This window comes from Amblyomma mixtum, chromosome 1 (genome assembly GCF_055824585.1).
Source record: "Amblyomma mixtum isolate Tamu chromosome 1, ASM5582458v1, whole genome shotgun sequence".
NCBI lineage: Eukaryota > Metazoa > Arthropoda > Arachnida > Ixodida > Ixodidae > Amblyomma > Amblyomma mixtum.
The window spans coordinates 292,841,985-292,848,583 of NC_143012.1; positions in this window are offsets into that span (position 1 = coordinate 292,841,985).

Below are 6,599 nucleotides of genomic sequence, written 5' to 3' on the forward strand. Positions count from 1 at the left end.
TGTTTTATTTTGTGTTTTCATTGGTAGTGCTTCTTGTCTCACATGATATTGCCGACATTCGGAAAGTAATACCGAGGATACCTTATGCATTCAAAAGGTACGGAGCCTTAGTTTTATTAGTACATGCCGCATTACTGTAGCGGGTGTTAATGTTAGCTCTTAGATGGAGAAAAAGTGGAGTACTGATGTAAAGACTCTGGTCTGAGCTGTGGTTTTAGCATGGAGCGCTGAGAGATCCTGAAGAATCCTTTTAGATTCTTATATCTTGAAGGATGCTTGTTATGTGTGCCATTGACCATGGCCGAAATTTGAAGGCGAGTGGGCAGTATACGTGCTTGCTGTTGGGATATATGTCTTGCATGTCTAGCACCTGTCCATTGTCCCCGCTATTTCAGAAACTAATTTGGACTGCTGGCATAGTCCCGGGCAACACTCATGCAAGTCTATGGTGTCAGACGATCCCTAATTTGGGCGCTGGGGGTCTTTCACTGGTTTATTCGGACGGACTCCTAAAGGAAGGCCATGTTGATGTTTGATAGACTCCACAAGCGATTGACCATATAGCTCTCCTCGAGGCTGAATTGCATGGTGGTGTCACCTGCGCACTTCTAACAATCGCACAGTGGCAGACAGGGCAACAATCGTAAGCCCGGCCAACCTGACCCTCCAAATGCAGTGGCATAGTTTGTTTCGCTTTACTGACCTTCGTGCTAGCTGGCGGTGACGCTGCTATCTACCGCGCATCAGCCAGCCAACCAAGCATAGGTGTACGCCTTTTTGGACGCTGATGAGCACATTGCTGAGCACGTTGCTGGTCTTTCCCACCAAATTTACTTTGGCGCTCAGGCTGTTCGTACAGTGAAGCCCGCTTCACGTTGTGACATGGCAGTGGTGGAGGTTCCACCTTTAACGTGCCGCACCATCGACAGTATAGTGAACTAGAATACTATCATCGACAGTATGCATGCAAGGCTTTGACAGAACTGTGAAAAATAGTAGCTGCCGGCCAGTTCTCACCTGATAAGCAGGGAACCATTCCCCAGTCTTTCACCAAACAGATTTACCATGATGCGAGCAGTTCTTGTAGTTTTGTGGGGGTATTCGGCATTTCAAAATTTAAAATATTTCAAACGTTATTTCCGGTTCCTTGAAGTGTGAAATTACGAGCTTTTACTGCAAGATTGACTGAAACACATCCTATATATCATATATTGTAGTGTTGGTGTTCCACCTGTGCATGCTGCGACTTTCCGTGAAAGAAGTAACAGGCACAGAAGTCAGCATCAGTTAATTTAGGCACCAAAGGCAACGGATAGTGCCTTCCTTGATTTGAAGAAGTCGGTCATGCCGGCACGCTGCTCACAGGCATTTGTAGACTAGTGTACTAGGGGAATATCATTGGAGAATTTTCTATGTTCTAAGTTTTGCTATAATGTGGCTCTGAGGGGATATTGCATTATTAGAAAATGAAACCAGACTTCTCAGCCAAATAAAAGTTGCATACAAGTCTATTCACTTAATTCTATACAAAACTGTGTTGAGCTTCATGGGGTGGCAAGTTTTTGGCAAATGGCATCACCGAAATATACTCGCCTTTTTGCACAGGATCTTTACGCAGCCTTGTGCCCGTGACTGTGTTGGAACATGAAACAAGGCTACCAGGGTTTCTGAGCCAGAAGGTTCCGCTCCAGGAAAGCTTTGCTTTGAAATTGCTGCCCTCCATGCTCCCCAGACCTTACCTCTGTGACTGTCATTTGAAGCACCTATTGAGAACACACGTACACACACACACTAGTGAAAGTGCATATTAGCAATCGCAGCTTGTACATTTTTTATCCAAACTTTTTTTCAACTCAGCCCTTGTGTGTGGGCGAGCATAGCCACCATACAGACCCAACTAATGGTGCACATACTATATGCTTCTTGCCACAATTGCAGTCTTCGTAAGACAGCAACATCCACTTCTTGCCGGAATACAAGTGACAAGACTGGGATATAACTCTTAGAATAGTTTGCCTTTCTACTCCGAGGGCACCAATTTGTACAGCAATGATAAAACTCGCCGGATGGTTATCACCTGTAATGCAAAATTCACCGACAGCAGACTGAGCAACTACATGAGGCCTATAAATAAAGTAATGAGACTTTTTTTGCTAAATAACTAGTCCCCTTTCAAATCGATACAGGGCCTGAGATGCTGTTTCTACTTTTCACACTAGGGCTGAATGCAAAAACTAGAATGGTTTTCAGCTGGCTGGTCACAGCCTGTTTCATATTTTCCGTTGTGCCAAAATGATGCCCTTTGAGATGTTTTCATCTACGGAAGAGAAAGTAGCCACATGGACTTGCGAAAGGTGAATACAACAGCTGTGAGACAAAAGAGGCATTTTGTCAAAAACTCCGTGATCAAAGGCACTGTGTGATAAGGCGTATTACCGTGATGCAGTATCCAGGTCTCTTCGATGCTGGGCCTCGTGCAAGCACCACATTTTTGCAGGCTTTCAAGAATCTTACGATAAAAATTCTGACTGACAGACTGGCATGAATTTTTTACGGACAGTTTCACTGCTGTGAAAAAAGCAAACACGTACGAGTATGGTCTTGGACTTCCTCATTCTTGCCTTTTTTGACCGTGGCGAGCTTCGTTTCTGGATCTAGTGAAAGATTCAAGTTTCATCACCCATACTGACGTTTATGGGAAAACATAGGTCATTTTCAGTTCACTACAAAGATTCACAGCACAATTCTTTCATCTTTTTGCCAAGAACTGAGGTAATCATTCCCGTACAAATTTTCTCATTCCCAATTCTTTGATCGAAAATTGAAGAATGGTTGTGTGGTTCAGAATGAGCTGATCTGCAATCAACCTGACTGCTAACCAATGGTCAGATTGTACAAGGACTTTGACTCATTCCATATTTTTGTCAGTTTCAGGCTTGCAGGGACTATGTTGAAAAGTGCCCGTGGGAAAAAACATTTCAATGTAACTATGATAATAAAACCATTTAATGTAATATAATAACCATTTGAATATGACATCCTAATTAAATCGCCAACCATTCGTTACCTCCACACACACCAATTGGCTGGTTAAGAACTGGTAGAACATTGAGCAAATCAAAACTCCACTTTAGATTTTCACTTTACAAGCGAAGCACTATTTTCAGGTATGCATGTGCATGTGATTGTGCGTGCATGTTGTGGGGATGCCTTCGTCCCCTGCGTTCACTTTCCCGCATTGCACCCCCTACTGTGGTTAGCTCCCCCGCAACGCACTCCCTTTAGTTGGGTTAACCAACAGGGGAGGGCGCGCGCGGGGAGTGACCGGGATCCTGGGACCGGGATAGCGAGCGGACGTTTAGCTCGCGGCTCCGCTCTTTGCCGCGGACGCCTCGTAGTCGGAACTTGCTTCCGCCACCCCGTCCCGTCTGGCCTCGGAGCTTCCCTTTGCCCTAGCGTGGGCGAACGTTCGCTCGTAACCGTGCTGGTGAGTCGGACATCCTCGATTCCTCAGTGTATTTTGTTGCTAGCTGGCGTTATTGTTGTTATAGCAATAAATGCCTTGTTTGTGTCAGCCAGTGTGTCGTTCCTTTGTTCCCGTAGAGCAAGGCCCGCCGTGGTCGCCGTGCGCTCGGTAGCGTACGCGACCACGGGGTGGGGTCCGCGTGGTTTTGAACTGTGTCAGCCGTGCTTAAACGGGGAGAACGTGTTTATCTCCCCCCATTTAAAACACCACATCGTGCATGTGTGTGCATTTATGTACCATATAATCTCGTGTAAGGGCCACACCCCAATGTCGCCTCCATCAAAATTCAGCCGCCGCGGCCGGGATCGAAGATGCGTGTTCGATCCCGGCCGCAGCGGCTGAATTTCAATGGAGGCGAAATTCAAGAGGCCCGTGTACTGTGCGATGTCAGTGCACGTTTAAGAAACCCAGGGGGTGGAAATTTCCAGAGTCCTTCACTACGGCGCCCCTCATAGCCTGAGTCGCTTTGGGATGTTGAACCCCCCTAAACCAAACCAAACCCATTTTGGACTAAATTGAGAAATAAAGTATGGCTATACGTTGTTTTTTTTTAAATACGTGTATGGATGCGCCTTCAAAATTCACACCTGAATTAAAAAAATAAGTGCGGCCTTTACACGAGTTTATACGGTATATACGAGGGGATGCTGAGAAGTTCCTGGCTTTGGCTCCTTTCATGTCGAATTGAAAAATTAGTTTGGTACCATAAAAAAGCATGATATCTTTTTATGGAACTGTGCAAGTATCAGATGTTTCTTGTTTTTATAACTATTTTTAATTTCAGGTAGAACGTGAGATGGCAGAGGCACAAGCAAGTTTCATGCATGTGGAGTTACGGGTCGTGATGAAGTTTTTGTTTCTGTAGGGAAAGTCTGCAAAGGACATTCACAGTGAGAGGTCACAAACACTAGGGGAGGAGTGTCCCTCCTACAGCACTGTCAAAACCTGGGCTGCTCGTTTGAAGACTGGGCATTTGTGTTGAAGATGAGCTCCATAGTGGGCGCCCCACAACCTCAACAGGCCCGGCAACAAGCGATGCTGTCCATAAGCTGGTTCTTGAGGATCGGCGAATATCCGCCAAAATGATAGCCCATATACTGGACATCTCCCGGGTGTGCATTGGTTTTATTATTACAAATATCCTAGACATGCGCAAGCTTTCAGCGAAGTGGGTGTCAAAATGTTTGAACAATGAATAGAAGGAGGCTCGAGTTAAGGCATCCAGAGCTGTTTTGACCCATTTTGATACAAAAGACTTTTTGAATAGATTAGTGACTGAAGATGAAACATGGCTCCACATTTACGATCCCAAAACCAAGGAACAGTCAAAGGAATGGCGTCACAGTGGGTCCCCGTGACCAAAGAAATTCCGCACCCAGAAATCGGCCAAAAAAGTCGTGGCGTCCATTTTCTGGGACAAAGATGGAGTTTTGTTGGTAGACTGCCTACCTCAGGGCTGTAGTATAAGCGGATAATATTACGCCAGCCTCCTCGACAAGCTGAAAGAGGCAATTAAGAAGAAACGCCGGGGAAAGCTGAAGAAAGGATTCCCTTTGTCGAAGGACAATGCACCTGCGCACACGTCCAAAGTTGTGGCTGTCAAACTGAAGGCCCTGGGTTTACAATTGGTCCACCATCCCCCCATTCACCTGACCTGGCCCCTTCTGACTACCATCCATTTTCCAACTTGAAGAAACATCTGAAGGGTCATCATTTCGACAACATTGCTGACGTCAAACTTGCTACTGAAAGCCAGTTTGACGACCTGTCACTTAATTTTTTTTAAATGGACTAGAAAAGCTGAAAGAACGATGCAACAAGTGCATCAAACTCGGGGGGGGGGGGGGGGGGGGGGGGGGGATATGTTGAATAAGTGCGCACTTCCAAAACTCTGGCTACATTCTTTCTGTGCAAAGCCAGGAATTTCTCAGCACCCCCTCGTATGTTACATTAAGGACAGCAGCTCACTTTGTGCATGGGTCGACAGAGGTGCGGATATGCGTACTCTTTTAGCAAGCAGTTTTTATTGTTTCATAGAAAAACAGCAGTTATATACACAATGCATTCATCAACACCATAGCATCTGCATGGATACAGTGAAAGCATGCACCCAGGCTGAGACATTCTCCCAACTTCCGCAACAAACCCTGCAAAGTTAATGTACATGCGAGCAATAGCAGCAGTCGCTGCCGACGCTGCTTTGGGTTGTACTTGAAGAGACATTTACACCACTCTAGGACAGGGAAGTTCCTTCTCCGGGCTTTTCTTTCGTGAAGCCAGAAAAAAAGAGGAGAGATCGGAAGCATAACGAGAAAGAGGTCCAGCACAGGCAGCTATAAATATATCACAGTAATATTGCTCTAAATGCAGAGAATCCCACCCCTCCTCAGCACTGCTGAGTTGATCCAGTAACCAGTAATTTCCAGTGCCTCTAAAAACCAAACACGGAGTATCTCCACTTAGGCAGCACTACTGCCTCGTATGAAAAGGTGTCTAACATTAGGCAACTGCGTAAAATGTGAGCAATAAAACGCTGAACTCAAACACAAGACAGGAATGAATGGGTTGCAGAATATTTTGCTTATCGCAGTCGCACGACACAAAAGCAATGCAGACAACACAGCAAAACAACATGTCTGCCGTCAAAACTTTGATTCGGGGGAACTGGTTGCTGAAGAGAGGACAAGCACAACCAGGACGCAGTGGATTCTGTGGTTATCATAAAAATGTTCAGCTTGGCATCGAAAAACATTCTGCACAGAGCTCTGAGGCACGAATGCGTGCCAATTCCAAAACCACCTAGCATGTTTTTGGGAGCCTTCAACGAGGCTCCCGGATTAAACCGTTAGCCACTGATGTTTCTTGATAATGACAACAAACTTGATGACCCTACCAAACACAATGGCACAGCCTGGCATAAAGTTGCAGTCGTTGCAGTCTGCTTTTCGAATGCGACAGATTTCAGCTTGCATCTCGGACTCTCACACCCTAAGCAATGTAGCTAACGACACTTAAGACTGCTGCCTTGCAGCTACCACAGCAATTTAAAAAAGACCCTCTGGCAATGTGTTAT